This window comes from Hyla sarda, unplaced genomic scaffold (assembly GCF_029499605.1).
Source record: "Hyla sarda isolate aHylSar1 unplaced genomic scaffold, aHylSar1.hap1 scaffold_228, whole genome shotgun sequence".
NCBI lineage: Eukaryota > Metazoa > Chordata > Amphibia > Anura > Hylidae > Hyla > Hyla sarda.
This window is the reverse complement of record NW_026608958.1, coordinates 227,400-242,070: the sequence shown is the minus strand read 5'-3', so window position 1 is coordinate 242,070 and position 14,671 is coordinate 227,400. Positions and strand designations below refer to the sequence as shown.

The following is a 14,671-nucleotide window of genomic DNA, read 5'->3' as shown; positions in this document are numbered from 1 at the left end:
AACATAACATGGGGGGGGGGGGGGTCTCCTGGCTGTTCACACAGGTGTGTCATTGCTGTACATTGACCATGCATTGCTTCTGTGGTATTGCAAAGGCAAAGACAAATGCTTCCAGCCATCCATTGCACTAATGGATTGGTCATCAGCTGGCTGTCTATGTCCCGCATCAATATAGACCAAAGTACAGAGGGTTAGGCTATGCTATTGTGCACCTACCTGATGCATCAGAAGGTGCGAGGCCCTTGCTAAATTCTGTGCACAGACTTTGAGATCTATGCTTTAGACTGTATCTAAACCTGCTCCAACATGGACTGACATTCTGGCCTACTTTCAGCCGATGCGACTTGTCCTGTCGCTGAACAGTCGCTTTTTATGTATTCAGCACCTATGTATAATGTTGTAAAAATGCTCTAGAAGCTAAAGTCGCAGAAATGTCACACATATTGGCCTGCAACTTTCTGTGCGACAAATTCAGACAGGAAAAATCAGTATAAATCCTTAGAAAATTATCCCCCAGTGTCCTCCATCTGCTGGCGGTATTGAATAAGCATTGCTGCACTGATGGGGTATGCATTAGACGAAAAAAAAGAAGAAAAAGAAGAATAATACGCCCAGAAAAGAGGCGAAAAGGAGAAAAACGTAAAAAAACGTGAAAAAAAAGTAAGAGGAAGAGAAGGGAAAAAAAAGGTGGAAATGGGTTTAAAAGTGATTTCGGCGGAGAAATATATATATATATATATATATATATATATATATATATATATATATATACGCGCACACACACACATAGATATAAACGTATTCTCCGTTGAGATATTGCAGGCCGCTGCTGTGTCCAGGCCCAGGAGCCTTAGCACTGTGCTGTGATGTCACTCAATACCACTGACATCACTAGGTGTAAACAACATCTCTCCTTTGCTGTGTATGTGACTATGGAGCTGTTTGGTGATGTCGTCTATTACGGCCTTCATAGAAGCAACAGGAGATTGTTGCATCCATCTAGAACCCTCAGAACTACAGTGCTATGATGTCACTCACTTCCACAGGCCTTGCAGAGTGTAAACAACAACAACCCAGCTTTGTTGTGTATGTAACCATAGGGATTTGTGATGTCACCTAGAACCTTCACCAGCAGCGACAGCTTTATGAGGAGCATCAGCACTGCTCTGCCTGAGCAGAACCATCACCCGCCATAGGTTGTCAAATAACCCGGATTTAACCCACACAAGGTAAGTCCAATGGGGTGCAGGCATGTCCTCTATGCTTACAGCTTCCCGTGGGTGTTGGTTTGATACCGTTTGGGGACAGCCAAGGAGGCATCTGCAGGCAACAAAGGTAGGTGTGTGCTTGTGTGTGTGTTTCCTATGCAGATCCTAAGCCCAGTGTCACATGCAAGTAGGAGGAGTAAGAAGGGTTCCTGGCAAATCCGGGTTATGGATTGCATTTAAAAAGGCCCCGTGGGAGTGCAAGGGGCCCCTGTCTTGCTGCTTAGCAATAATGGTATGGGTTTAGGTTCTGCTGTGTGTACTGGTGGTTGACTGCCCCCCAGCCCAGAGTGTGCATGGAAAATTGTCTGGCAGCCTCCCTGACAGCAAGCAGTGATAGTGCCCATGAAGGGGACCTTGTTGGGCCCGCCCCTTTCACGGTTATCGCTTCTCGGCCTTTTGGCTAAGATCAAGTGTAGTATCTGTTCTTATCAGTTTAATATCTGATACGTCCCCTATCTGGGGACCATATATTAAATGGATTTTTGAGAACGGGGGCCGATTTCGAAGCTTGCTTCCGTCGCCCTATGCATTGACCCGATATGGCAGTATCTTCGGGTACAGTGCACCACCCCCTTACAGGGTTAAAAAGAAAGATTCCTACTTTCATTGCTACCTGCTTGCTGGCTAGCCAGCTAGCCAGCCCTGTGGGCCTTGCTGCTGCTGCAGCCAAAAAACAAAAGGTGGTGCTGCTGCTGCTTCTGCTGCTTCTGCTTCTGCTTGTGTCTGGCCCCTGTTGGAGCGTCCAGGCACAGGACTTCTGCTGCTGCTGACTAAATGGCCTCCTTAATTGGATCATTTGAGTAGCCAGCACACCTGTGCAGGTAGGGCATGACATGATAGGCAGCTGCCTTGATAGCGGGTGGGTGCTGAATGTTCCTAATTGACAAAATAAGATTAATGCTTATGAAGAAATATAAAATCTCATCCCTTCCCCAATATCGCGCCACACCCCTACCCCTTAATTCCCTGGTTGAACTTGATGGACATATGTCTTTTTTCGACCGTACTAACTATGTAACTATGTAACATAACATGGGGGGGGGGGGGTCTCCTGGCTGTTCACACAGGTGTGTCATTGCTGTACATTGACCATGCATTGCTTCTGTGGTATTGCAAAGGCAAAGACAAATGCTTCCAGCCATCCATTGCACTAATGGATTGGTCATCAGCTGGCTGTCTATGTCCCGCATCAATATAGACCAAAGTACAGAGGGTTAGGCTATGCTATTGTGCACCTACCTGATGCATCAGAAGGTGCGAGGCCCTTGCTAAATTCTGTGCACAGACTTTGAGATCTATGCTTTAGACTGTATCTAAACCTGCTCCAACATGGACTGACATTCTGGCCTACTTTCAGCCGATGCGACTTGTCTGTCGCTGAACAGTCGCTTTTTATGTATTCAGCACCTATGTATAATGTTGTAAAAATGCTCTAGAAGCTAAAGTCGCAGAAATGTCACACATATTTGGCCTGCAACTTTCTGTGCGACAAATTCAGACAGGAAAAATCAGTATAAATCCTTAGAAAATTATCCCCCAGTGTCTCCATCTGCTGGCGGTATTGAATAAGCATTGCTGCACTGATGGGGTATGCATTAGACGAAAAAAAAGAAGAAAAAGAAGAATAATACGCCCAGAAAAGAGGCGAAAAGGAGAAAAACGTAAAAAAACGTGAAAAAAAAGTAAGAGGAAGAGAAGGGAAAAAAAGGTGGAAATGGGTTTAAAAGTGATTTCGGCGGAGAAATATATATATATATATATATATATATATATATATATATATATATATACGCGCACACACACACATAGATATAAACGTATTCTCCGTTGAGATATTGCAGCCGCTGCTGTGTCCAGGCCCAGGAGCCTTAGCACTGTGCTGTGATGTCACTCAATACCACTGACATCACTAGGTGTAAACAACATCTCTCCTTTGCTGTGTATGTGACTATGGAGCTGTTTGGTGATGTCGTCTATTACGGCCTTCATAGAAGCAACAGGAGATTGTTGCATCCATCTAGAACCCTCAGAACTACAGTGCTATGATGTCACTCACTTCCACAGGCCTTGCAGAGTGTAAACAACAACAACCCAGCTTTGTTGTGTATGTAACCATAGGGATTTGTGATGTCACCTAGAACCTTCACAGCAGCGACAGCTTTATGAGGAGCATCAGCACTGCTCTGCCTGAGCAGAACCATCACCGCCATAGGTTGTCAAATAACCCGGATTTAACCCACACAGGTAAGTCCAATGGGGTGCAGGCATGTCCTCTATGCTTACAGCTTCCCGTGGGTGTTGGTTTGATACCGTTTGGGGACAGCCAAGGAGGCATCTGCAGGCAACAAAGGTAGGTGTGTGCTTGTGTGTGTGTTTCCTATGCAGATCCTAAGCCCAGTGTCACATGCAAGTAGGAGGAGTAAGAAGGGTTCCTGGCAAATCCGGGTTATGGATTGCATTTAAAAAGGCCCCGTGGGAGTGCAATGGGCCCCTGTCTTGCTGCTTAGCAATAATGGTATGGGTTTAGGTTCTGCTGTGTGTACTGGTGGTTGACTGCCCCCCAGCCCAGAGTGTGCATGGAAAATTGTCTGGCAGCCTCCCTGACAGCAAGCAGTGATAGTGCCCATGAAGGGGACCTTGTTGGGCCCGCCCCTTTCACGGTTATCGCTTCTCGGCCTTTTGGCTAAGATCAAGTGTAGTATCTGTTCTTATCAGTTTAATATCTGATACGTCCCCTATCTGGGGACCATATATTAAATGGATTTTTGAGAACGGGGGCCGATTTCGAAGCTTGCTTCCGTCGCCCTATGCATTGACCCGATATGGCAGTATCTTCGGGTACAGTGCACCACCCCCTTACAGGGTTAAAAAGAAAGATTCCTACTTTCATTGCTACCTGCTTGCTGGCTAGCCAGCTAGCCAGCCCTGTGGGCCTTGCTGCTGCTGCAGCCAAAAAACAAAAGGTGGTGCTGCTGCTGCTTCTGCTGCTTCTGCTTCTGCTTGTGTCTGGCCCCTGTTGGAGCGTCCAGGCACAGGACTTCTGCTGCTGCTGACTAAATGGCCTCCTTAATTGGATCATTTGAGTAGCCAGCACACCTGTGCAGGTAGGGCATGACATGATAGGCAGCTGCCTTGATAGCGGGTGGGTGCTGAATGTTCCTAATTGACAAAATAAGATTAATGCTTATGAAGAAATATAAAATCTCATCCCTTCCCCAATATCGCGCCACACCCCTACCCCTTAATTCCCTGGTTGAACTTGATGGACATATGTCTTTTTTCGACCGTACTAACTATGTAACTATGTAACATAACATGGGGGGGGGGGGGTCTCCTGGCTGTTCACACAGGTGTGTCATTGCTGTACATTGACCATGCATTGCTTCTGTGGTATTGCAAAGGCAAAGACAAATGCTTCCAGCCATCCATTGCACTAATGGATTGGTCATCAGCTGGCTGTCTATGTCCCGCATCAATATAGACCAAAGTACAGAGGGTTAGGCTATGCTATTGTGCACCTACCTGATGCATCAGAAGGTGCGAGGCCCTTGCTAAATTCTGTGCACAGACTTTGAGATCTATGCTTTAGACTGTATCTAAACCTGCTCCAACATGGACTGACATTCTGGCCTACTTTCAGCCGATGCGACTTGTCTGTCGCTGAACAGTCGCTTTTTATGTATTCAGCACCTATGTATAATGTTGTAAAAATGCTCTAGAAGCTAAAGTCGCAGAAATGTCACACATATTTGGCCTGCAACTTTCTGTGCGACAAATTCAGACAGGAAAAATCAGTATAAATCCTTAGAAAATTATCCCCCAGTGTCTCCATCTGCTGGCGGTATTGAATAAGCATTGCTGCACTGATGGGGTATGCATTAGACGAAAAAAAAGAAGAAAAAGAAGAATAATACGCCCAGAAAAGAGGCGAAAAGGAGAAAAACGTAAAAAAACGTGAAAAAAAAGTAAGAGGAAGAGAAGGGAAAAAAAGGTGGAAATGGGTTTAAAAGTGATTTCGGCGGAGAAATATATATATATATATATATATATATATATATATATATATATATATATACGCGCACACACACACATAGATATAAACGTATTCTCCGTTGAGATATTGCAGCCGCTGCTGTGTCCAGGCCCAGGAGCCTTAGCACTGTGCTGTGATGTCACTCAATACCACTGACATCACTAGGTGTAAACAACATCTCTCCTTTGCTGTGTATGTGACTATGGAGCTGTTTGGTGATGTCGTCTATTATGGCCTTCATAGAAGCAACAGGAGATTGTTGCATCCATCTAGAACCCTCAGAACTACAGTGCTATGATGTCACTCACTTCCACAGGCCTTGCAGAGTGTAAACAACAACAACCCAGCTTTGTTGTGTATGTAACCATAGGGATTTGTGATGTCACCTAGAACCTTCACAGCAGCGACAGCTTTATGAGGAGCATCAGCACTGCTCTGCCTGAGCAGAACCATCACCGCCATAGGTTGTCAAATAACCCGGATTTAACCCACACAGGTAAGTCCAATGGGGTGCAGGCATGTCCTCTATGCTTACAGCTTCCCGTGGGTGTTGGTTTGATACCGTTTGGGGACAGCCAAGGAGGCATCTGCAGGCAACAAAGGTAGGTGTGTGCTTGTGTGTGTGTTTCCTATGCAGATCCTAAGCCCAGTGTCACATGCAAGTAGGAGGAGTAAGAAGGGTTCCTGGCAAATCCGGGTTATGGATTGCATTTAAAAAGGCCCCGTGGGAGTGCAATGGGCCCCTGTCTTGCTGCTTAGCAATAATGGTATGGGTTTAGGTTCTGCTGTGTGTACTGGTGGTTGACTGCCCCCCAGCCCAGAGTGTGCATGGAAAATTGTCTGGCAGCCTCCCTGACAGCAAGCAGTGATAGTGCCCATGAAGGGGACCTTGTTGGGCCCGCCCCTTTCACGGTTATCGCTTCTCGGCCTTTTGGCTAAGATCAAGTGTAGTATCTGTTCTTATCAGTTTAATATCTGATACGTCCCCTATATGGGGACCATATATTAAATGGATTTTTGAGAACGGGGGCCGATTTCGAAGCTTGCTTCCGTCGCCCTATGCATTGACCCGATATGGCAGTATCTTCGGGTACAGTGCACTACCCCCTTACAGGGTTAAAAAGAAAGATTCCTACTTTCATTTCTACCTGCTTGCTGGCTAGCCAGCTAGCCAGCCCTGTGGGCCTTGCTGCTGCTGCAGCCAAAAAACAAAAGGTGGTGCTGCTGCTGCTTCTGCTGCTTCTGCTTCTGCTTGTGTCTGGCCCCTGTTGGAGCGTCCAGGCACAGGACTTCTGCTGCTGCTGACTAAATGGCCTCCTTAATTGGATCATTTGAGTAGCCAGCACACCTGTGCAGGTAGGGCATGACATGATAGGCAGCTGCCTTGATAGCGGGTGGGTGCTGAATGTTCCTAATTGACAAAATAAGATTAATGCTTATGAAGAAATATAAAATCTCATCCCTTCCCCAATATCGCGCCACACCCCTACCCCTTAATTCCCTGGTTGAACTTGATGGACATATGTCTTTTTTCGACCGTACTAACTATGTAACTATGTAACATAACATGGGGGGGGGGGGGGTCTCCTGGCTGTTCACACAGGTGTGTCATTGCTTTACATTGACCATGCATTGCTTCTGTGGTATTGCAAAGGCAAAGACAAATGCTTCCAGCCATCCATTGCACTAATGGATTGGTCATCAGCTGGCTGTCTATGTCCCGCATCAATATAGACCAAAGTACAGAGGGTTAGGCTATGCTATTGTGCACCTACCTGATGCATCAGAAGGTGCGAGGCCCTTGCTAAATTCTGTGCACAGACTTTGAGATCTATGCTTTAGACTGTATCTAAACCTGCTCCAACATGGACTGACATTCTGGCCTACTTTCAGCCGATGCGACTTGTCTGTCGCTGAACAGTCGCTTTTTATGTATTCAGCACCTATGTATAATGTTGTAAAAATGCTCTAGAAGCTAAAGTCGCAGAAATGTCACACATATTTGGCCTGCAACTTTCTGTGCGACAAATTCAGACAGGAAAAATCAGTATAAATCCTTAGAAAATTATCCCCCAGTGTCTCCATCTGCTGGCGGTATTGAATAAGCATTGCTGCACTGATGGGGTATGCATTAGACAAAAAAAAAGAAGAAAAAGAAGAATAATACGCCCAGAAAAGAGGCGAAAAGGAGAAAAACGTAAAAAAACGTGAAAAAAAAGTAAGAGGAAGAGAAGGGAAAAAAAGGTGGAAATGGGTTTAAAAGTGATTTCGGCGGAGAATATATATATATATATATATATATATATATATATATATATATATATATATATATATATATACACGCGCACACACACACATAGATATAAACGTATTCTCCGTTGAGATATTGCAGCCGCTGCTGTGTCCAGGCCCAGGAGCCTTAGCACTGTGCTGTGATGTCACTCAATACCACTGACATCACTAGGTGTAAACAACATCTCTCCTTTGCTGTGTATGTGACTATGGAGCTGTTTGGTGATGTCGTCTATTACGGCCTTCATAGAAGCAACAGGAGATTGTTGCATCCATCTAGAACCCTCAGAACTACAGTGCTATGATGTCACTCACTTCCACAGGCCTTGCAGAGTGTAAACAACAACAACCCAGCTTTGTTGTGTATGTAACCATAGGGATTTGTGATGTCACCTAGAACCTTCACAGCAGCGACAGCTTTATGAGGAGCATCAGCACTGCTCTGCCTGAGCAGAACCATCACCGCCATAGGTTGTCAAATAACCCGGATTTAACCCACACAGGTAAGTCCAATGGGGTGCAGGCATGTCCTCTATGCTTACAGCTTCCCGTGGGTGTTGGTTTGATACCGTTTGGGGACAGCCAAGGAGGCATCTGCAGGCAACAAAGGTAGGTGTGTGCTTGTGTGTGTGTTTCCTATGCAGATCCTAAGCCCAGTGTCACATGCAAGTAGGAGGAGTAAGAAGGGTTCCTGGCAAATCCGGGTTATGGATTGCATTTAAAAAGCCCCGTGGGAGTGCAATGGGCCCCTGTCTTGCTGCTTAGCAATAATGGTATGGGTTTAGGTTCTGCTGTGTGTACTGGTGGTTGACTGCCCCCCAGCCCAGAGTGTGCATGGAAAATTGTCTGGCAGCCTCCCTGACAGCAAGCAGTGATAGTGCCCATGAAGGGGACCTTGTTGGGCCCGCCCCTTTCACGGTTATCGCTTCTCGGCCTTTTGGCTAAGATCAAGTGTAGTATCTGTTCTTATCAGTTTAATATCTGATACGTCCCCTATCTGGGGACCATATATTAAATGGATTTTTGAGAACGGGGGCCGATTTCGAAGCTTGCTTCCGTCGCCCTATGCATTGACCCGATATGGCAGTATCTTCGGGTACAGTGCACCACCCCCTTACAGGGTTAAAAAGAAAGATTACTACTTTCATTGCTACCTGCTTGCTGGCTAGCCAGCTAGCCAGCCCTGTGGGCCTTGCTGCTGCTGCAGCCAAAAAACAAAAGGTGGTGCTGCTGCTGCTTCTGCTGCTTCTGCTTCTGCTTGTGTCTGGCCCCTGTTGGAGCGTCCAGGCACAGGACTTCTGCTGCTGCTGACTAAATGGCCTCCTTAATTGGATCATTTGAGTAGCCAGCACACCTGTGCAGGTAGGGCATGACATGATAGGCAGCTGCCTTGATAGCGGGTGGGTGCTGAATGTTCCTAATTGACAAAATAAGATTAATGCTTATGAAGAAATATAAAATCTCATCCCTTCCCCAATATCGCGCCACACCCCTACCCCTTAATTCCCTGGTTGAACTTGATGGACATATGTCTTTTTTCGACCGTACTAACTATGTAACTATGTAACATAACATGGGGGGGGGGGGGTCTCCTGGCTGTTCACACAGGTGTGTCATTGCTTTACATTGACCATGCATTGCTTCTGTGGTATTGCAAAGGCAAAGACAAATGCTTCCAGCCATCCATTGCACTAATGGATTGGTCATCAGCTGGCTGTCTATGTCCCGCATCAATATAGACCAAAGTACAGAGGGTTAGGCTATGCTATTGTGCACCTACCTGATGCATCAGAAGGTGCGAGGCCCTTGCTAAATTCTGTGCACAGACTTTGAGATCTATGCTTTAGACTGTATCTAAACCTGCTCCAACATGGACTGACATTCTGGCCTACTTTCAGCCGATGCGACTTGTCTGTCGCTGAACAGTCGCTTTTTATGTATTCAGCACCTATGTATAATGTTGTAAAAATGCTCTAGAAGCTAAAGTCGCAGAAATGTCACACATATTTGGCCTGCAACTTTCTGTGCGACAAATTCAGACAGGAAAAATCAGTATAAATCCTTAGAAAATTATCCCCCAGTGTCTCCATCTGCTGGCGGTATTGAATAAGCATTGCTGCACTGATGGGGTATGCATTAGACGAAAAAAAAGAAGAAAAAGAAGAATAATACGCCCAGAAAAGAGGCGAAAAGGAGAAAAACGTAAAAAAACGTGAAAAAAAAGTAAGAGGAAGAGAAGGGAAAAAAAGGTGGAAATGGGTTTAAAAGTGATTTCGGCGGAGAAATATATATATATATATATATATATATATATACGCGCACACACACACATAGATATAAACGTATTCTCCGTTGAGATATTGCAGCCGCTGCTGTGTCCAGGCCCAGGAGCCTTAGCACTGTGCTGTGATGTCACTCAATACCACTGACATCACTAGGTGTAAACAACATCTCTCCTTTGCTGTGTATGTGACTATGGAGCTGTTTGGTGATGTCGTCTATTACGGCCTTCATAGAAGCAACAGGAGATTGTTGCATCCATCTAGAACCCTCAGAACTACAGTGCTATGATGTCACTCACTTCCACAGGCCTTGCAGAGTGTAAACAACAACAACCCAGCTTTGTTGTGTATGTAACCATAGGGATTTGTGATGTCACCTAGAACCTTCACAGCAGCGACAGCTTTATGAGGAGCATCAGCACTGCTCTGCCTGAGCAGAACCATCACCGCCATAGGTTGTCAAATAACCCGGATTTAACCCACACAGGTAAGTCCAATGGGGTGCAGGCATGTCCTCTATGCTTACAGCTTCCCGTGGGTGTTGGTTTGATACCGTTTGGGGACAGCCAAGGAGGCATCTGCAGGCAACAAAGGTAGGTGTGTGCTTGTGTGTGTGTTTCCTATGCAGATCCTAAGCCCAGTGTCACATGCAAGTAGGAGGAGTAAGAAGGGTTCCTGGCAAATCCGGGTTATGGATTGCATTTAAAAAGGCCCCGTGGGAGTGCAATGGGCCCCTGTCTTGCTGCTTAGCAATAATGGTATGGGTTTAGGTTCTGCTGTGTGTACTGGTGGTTGACTGCCCCCCAGCCCAGAGTGTGCATGGAAAATTGTCTGGCAGCCTCCCTGACAGCAAGCAGTGATAGTGCCCATGAAGGGGACCTTGTTGGGCCCGCCCCTTTCACGGTTATCGCTTCTCGGCCTTTTGGCTAAGATCAAGTGTAGTATCTGTTCTTATCAGTTTAATATCTGATACGTCCCCTATCTGGGGACCATATATTAAATGGATTTTTGAGAACGGGGGCCGATTTCGAAGCTTGCTTCCGTCGCCCTATGCATTGACCCGATATGGCAGTATCTTCGGGTACAGTGCACCACCCCCTTACAGGGTTAAAAAGAAAGATTCCTACTTTCATTGCTACCTGCTTGCTGGCTAGCCAGCTAGCCAGCCCTGTGGGCCTTGCTGCTGCTGCAGCCAAAAAACAAAAGGTGGTGCTGCTGCTGCTTCTGCTGCTTCTGCTTCTGCTTGTGTCTGGCCCCTGTTGGAGCGTCCAGGCACAGGACTTCTGCTGCTGCTGACTAAATGGCCTCCTTAATTGGATCATTTGAGTAGCCAGCACACCTGTGCAGGTAGGGCATGACATGATAGGCAGCTGCCTTGATAGCGGGTGGGTGCTGAATGTTCCTAATTGACAAAATAAGATTAATGCTTATGAAGAAATATAAAATCTCATCCCTTCCCCAATATCGCGCCACACCCCTACCCCTTAATTCCCTGGTTGAACTTAATGGACATATGTCTTTTTTCGACCGTACTAACTATGTAACTATGTAACATAACATGGGGGGGGGGGGGGGTCTCCTGGCTGTTCACACAGGTGTGTCATTGCTGTACATTGACCATGCATTGCTTCTGTGGTATTGCAAAGGCAAAGACAAATGCTTCCAGCCATCCATTGCACTAATGGATTGGTCATCAGCTGGCTGTCTATGTCCCGCATCAATATAGACCAAAGTACAGAGGGTTAGGCTATGCTATTGTGCACCTACCTGATGCATCAGAAGGTGCGAGGCCCTTGCTAAATTCTGTGCACAGACTTTGAGATCTATGCTTTAGACTGTATCTAAACCTGCTCCAACATGGACTGACATTCTGGCCTACTTTCAGCCGATGCGACTTGTCTGTCGCTGAACAGTCGCTTTTTATGTATTCAGCACCTATGTATAATGTTGTAAAAATGCTCTAGAAGCTAAAGTCGCAGAAATGTCACACATATTTGGCCTGCAACTTTCTGTGCGACAAATTCAGACAGGAAAAATCAGTATAAATCCTTAGAAAATTATCCCCCAGTGTCTCCATCTGCTGGCGGTATTGAATAAGCATTGCTGCACTGATGGGGTATGCATTAGACGAAAAAAAAAGAAGAAAAAGAAGAATAATACGCCCAGAAAAGAGGCGAAAAGGAGAAAAACGTAAAAAAACGTGAAAAAAAAGTAAGAGGAAGAGAAGGGAAAAAAAGGTGGAAATGGGTTTAAAAGTGATTTCGGCGATATATATATATATATATATATATATATATATATATATATATATATATATATATATATATACGCGCACACACACACATAGATATAAACGTATTCTCCGTTGAGATATTGCAGCCGCTGCTGTGTCCAGGCCCAGGAGCCTTAGCACTGTGCTGTGATGTCACTCAATACCACTGACATCACTAGGTGTAAACAACATCTCTCCTTTGCTGTGTATGTGACTATGGAGCTGTTTGGTGATGTCGTCTATTACGGCCTTCATAGAAGCAACAGGAGATTGTTGCATCCATCTAGAACCCTCAGAACTACAGTGCTATGATGTCACTCACTTCCACAGGCCTTGCAGAGTGTAAACAACAACAACCCAGCTTTGTTGTGTATGTAACCATAGGGATTTGTGATGTCACCTAGAACCTTCACAGCAGCGACAGCTTTATGAGGAGCATCAGCACTGCTCTGCCTGAGCAGAACCATCACCGCCATAGGTTGTCAAATAACCCGGATTTAACCCACACAGGTAAGTCCAATGGGGTGCAGGCATGTCCTCTATGCTTACAGCTTCCCGTGGGTGTTGGTTTGATACCGTTTGGGGACAGCCAAGGAGGCATCTGCAGGCAACAAAGGTAGGTGTGTGCTTGTGTGTGTGTTTCCTATGCAGATCCTAAGCCCAGTGTCACATGCAAGTAGGAGGAGTAAGAAGGGTTCCTGGCAAATCCGGGTTATGGATTGCATTTAAAAAGGCCCCGTGGGAGTGCAATGGGCCCCTGTCTTGCTGCTTAGCAATAATGGTATGGGTTTAGGTTCTGCTGTGTGTACTGGTGGTTGACTGCCCCCCAGCCCAGAGTGTGCATGGAAAATTGTCTGGCAGCCTCCCTGACAGCAAGCAGTGATAGTGCCCATGAAGGGGACCTTGTTGGGCCCGCCCCTTTCACGGTTATCGCTTCTCGGCCTTTTGGCTAAGATCAAGTGTAGTATCTGTTCTTATCAGTTTAATATCTGATACGTCCCCTATCTGGGGACCATATATTAAATGGATTTTTGAGAACGGGGGCCGATTTCGAAGCTTGCTTCCGTCGCCCTATGCATTGACCCGATATGGCAGTATCTTCGGGTACAGTGCACCACCCCCTTACAGGGTTAAAAAGAAAGATTCCTACTTTCATTTCTACCTGCTTGCTGGCTAGCCAGCTAGCCAGCCCTGTGGGCCTTGCTGCTGCTGCAGCCAAAAAACAAAAGGTGGTGCTGCTGCTGCTTCTGCTGCTTCTGCTTCTGCTTGTGTCTGGCCCCTGTTGGAGCGTCCAGGCACAGGACTTCTGCTGCTGCTGACTAAATGGCCTCCTTAATTGGATCATTTGAGTAGCCAGCACACCTGTGCAGGTAGGGCATGACATGATAGGCAGCTGCCTTGATAGCGGGTGGGTGCTGAATGTTCCTAATTGACAAAATAAGATTAATGCTTATGAAGAAATATAAAATCTCATCCCTTCCCCAATATCGCGCCACACCCCTACCCCTTAATTCCCTGGTTGAACTTGATGGACATATGTCTTTTTTCGACCGTACTAACTATGTAACTATGTAACATAACATGGGGGGGGGGGGGGGGTCTCCTGGCTGTTCACACAGGTGTGTCATTGCTTTACATTGACCATGCATTGCTTCTGTGGTATTGCAAAGGCAAAGACAAATGCTTCCAGCCATCCATTGCACTAATGGATTGGTCATCAGCTGGCTGTCTATGTCCCGCATCAATATAGACCAAAGTACAGAGGGTTAGGCTATGCTATTGTGCACCTACCTGATGCATCAGAAGGTGCGAGGCCCTTGCTAAATTCTGTGCACAGACTTTGAGATCTATGCTTTAGACTGTATCTAAACCTGCTCCAACATGGACTGACATTCTGGCCTACTTTCAGCCGATGCGACTTGTCTGTCGCTGAACAGTCGCTTTTTATGTATTCAGCACCTATGTATAATGTTGTAAAAATGCTCTAGAAGCTAAAGTCGCAGAAATGTCACACATATTTGGCCTGCAACTTTCTGTGCGACAAATTCAGACAGGAAAAATCAGTATAAATCCTTAGAAAATTATCCCCCAGTGTCTCCATCTGCTGGCGGTATTGAATAAGCATTGCTGCACTGATGGGGTATGCATTAGACGAAAAAAAAGAAGAAAAAGAAGAATAATACGCCCAGAAAAGAGGCGAAAAGGAGAAAAACGTAAAAAAAACGTGAAAAAAAAGTAAGAGGAAGAGAAGGGAAAAAAAGGTGGAAATGGGTTTAAAAGTGATTTCGGCGGAGAAATATATATATATATATATATATATATATATATATATATATATATACGCGCACACACACACATAGATATAAACGTATTCTCCGTTGAGATATTGCAGCCGCTGCTGTGTCCAGGCCCAGGAGCCTTAGCACTGTGCTGTGATGTCACTCAATACCACTGACATCACTAGGTGTAAACAACATCTCTCCTTTGCTGTGTATGTGACTATGGAGCTGTTTGGTGATGTCGT

General features: G+C 45.7%; 6 non-coding genes across 6 annotated transcripts; all 6 read left to right on the top strand.

Annotated features, from left to right (window-relative positions):
• Positions 1-1,648: 1,648 nt before the first annotated feature.
• On the top strand, positions 1,649-1,839 carry LOC130321634 (U2 spliceosomal RNA). The gene has a single exon (XR_008867325.1). It is a non-coding gene; the product is annotated as a U2 spliceosomal RNA (small nuclear RNA).
• A 2,092-nt stretch (positions 1,840-3,931) lies between these two features.
• LOC130321633 (U2 spliceosomal RNA) lies at positions 3,932-4,122 on the top strand. Its single transcript, XR_008867324.1, has one exon. It is a non-coding gene; the product is annotated as a U2 spliceosomal RNA (small nuclear RNA).
• A 2,094-nt stretch (positions 4,123-6,216) lies between these two features.
• LOC130321704 (U2 spliceosomal RNA) lies at positions 6,217-6,407 on the top strand. Its single transcript, XR_008867388.1, has one exon. It is a non-coding gene; the product is annotated as a U2 spliceosomal RNA (small nuclear RNA).
• A 2,107-nt stretch (positions 6,408-8,514) lies between these two features.
• LOC130321632 (U2 spliceosomal RNA) lies at positions 8,515-8,705 on the top strand. The gene has a single exon (XR_008867323.1). It is a non-coding gene; the product is annotated as a U2 spliceosomal RNA (small nuclear RNA).
• A 2,076-nt stretch (positions 8,706-10,781) lies between these two features.
• On the top strand, positions 10,782-10,972 carry LOC130321631 (U2 spliceosomal RNA). Its single transcript, XR_008867322.1, has one exon. It is a non-coding gene; the product is annotated as a U2 spliceosomal RNA (small nuclear RNA).
• Positions 10,973-13,076: 2,104 nt separating this feature from the next.
• Positions 13,077-13,267, top strand: LOC130321630 (U2 spliceosomal RNA). Its single transcript, XR_008867321.1, has one exon. It is a non-coding gene; the product is annotated as a U2 spliceosomal RNA (small nuclear RNA).
• The last annotated feature ends 1,404 nt before the right edge of the window (positions 13,268-14,671 follow it).